Source organism: Primulina huaijiensis, unplaced genomic scaffold, assembly GCF_012295235.1.
Source record: "Primulina huaijiensis isolate GDHJ02 unplaced genomic scaffold, ASM1229523v2 scaffold206368, whole genome shotgun sequence".
In the NCBI taxonomy this organism is placed as follows: Eukaryota; Viridiplantae; Streptophyta; class Magnoliopsida; order Lamiales; family Gesneriaceae; genus Primulina; species Primulina huaijiensis.
In genome coordinates this window covers 1-1,672 of record NW_027354440.1, presented here as the reverse complement: position 1 = coordinate 1,672, position 1,672 = coordinate 1, and the positions used below count along the sequence as shown (strand labels likewise).

At 38.8% G+C, this 1,672-nt stretch overlaps 1 pseudogene; it reads left to right on the top strand.

The window, feature by feature from the left end:
• Positions 1-120: 120 nt before the first annotated feature.
• Positions 121-1,640, top strand: LOC140966439 (transcription factor MYB17-like; annotated as a pseudogene).
• Positions 1,641-1,672: the final 32 nt, after the last annotated feature.

Here is a 1,672-nt window from a genome sequence, read left to right as displayed (position 1 = left end):
GCCACCGAGAGTAGGCCGAGGCCATCCCCGACCCTGGGGTATCAGTGAGGCTTTCAGTTTTAACTGAGCCTCTGTGAGTAGTGTTTTAATGTGTTGCACTGAATAAGCATAGAAGGTTAAAAGTAGGGGTTTTTTTTTTTTGTGTATTCTGTGAGAAAAATTTTCTTTTCATTACTTCAGCTACTCTGCTTCTATCAAAATACCAAGATGAATAGGCAAATATGAAATAGGTCTGAAAGGATTACGATTCTGTGATGGCTGAAATTTGATGCAAGTGAGAAATGAATATGCAAAAATCGGTAGACTGTGAAGGACTTTCGAATGCAATGCATGTATTTTATGTATCATGGCCGCATTTAACTAAATTATGTACTTGGTACCCAGTATCATGACCAAGAATTTAGTTTGGGGTAGGAAACTTGCTATGTTTTTGGTTGAGATAACTTGCATTTATTAAAAAAGGTATGTATACAGAAGTTCGATTTCATTTGAGCTCGTCGGTTTATGGTGCATCATTTCAATGCCTTTTAATAAATTTAACATCTTGGAAATCCCTTACTGTTAATGGAAGACTGGTTTGTTTTCTCGATTACAGGTCTTTTTCGCTGTGGAAAGAGTTGTCGGTTACGTTGGACGAACTATCTTAGGCCAGGCATCAAACGAGGTCCCTTCAGTGCCGAAGAGGAGAAGCTTGTCATCCAGTTGCATGGCATCCTTGGAAACAGGTTTTTAGCATTTTCTACAATATTGCATTTGCATATATTGCCGATATAATTAAATTTAAAACAGTCCTAAAATGTAGCTCGTCCTATGATGAGCCATTCAAACCAAAGACACTATCTGTACAAAAAGAAATACACGAGCTCGAACTTTCTTCAAGCGCACTTTTTAAAATGATGAATGTTTTGATTTTGGTCTTTATTGCTTCAGATGGGCTGCCATTGCGTCCCAACTAGCCGGTAGGACAGATAACGAGATAAAGAACTTGTGGAACACTCATCTGAAGAAGCGATTGCTCCAAATGGGGATCAACCCTCAAACTCACGAGCCCTCCTCGACACCCAATAGTTCACATAAAAGAATCCCAGCCTCTCCTTCTACACGTCACATGGCACAATGGGAGGGAGCAAGGCTCGAAGCCGAAGCTCGCCTCTCCAAATTAGAATCTCCACTCTCAATTATTCAGTCATCTTCTCTAAAATCAGATGCTGACTTTTTCCTACGTCTGTGGAATTCGGAGGTTGGAGAAACGTTTCGGAAGTTTCACAATGAGGGGGAAATTGTTTCTCCAGTTGTAGTCTCTTCTCCATCAACAAAGTACGGCTCTACATCTGGAACCACTAGCGAAGCTGGGCTTTTTGCAGCTAATTTCTCCGAGAAAAACGAAGTTTGGCAAATATCAAATTCCTCAACCTCAAATGAATTGGAGGATGATTCATCTGAATCTGCATTGCAGCTGCTTTTGGACTTTCCTAGTAACAATAATGACATGAGTTTCTTGGAGAACACCGATATCTATATATAACTTGTATCCTGCAATTTTTTAGTGAAAGCTCTGGGCTTTAGTTTCCTCTAGTTTAGTTATTGAAACCAAGTGTTTCTGGAGATGGAATTTGTGGTATATTTTAGGTTTTATTATTATTATTATTATTATTATTATTATTATTATTAT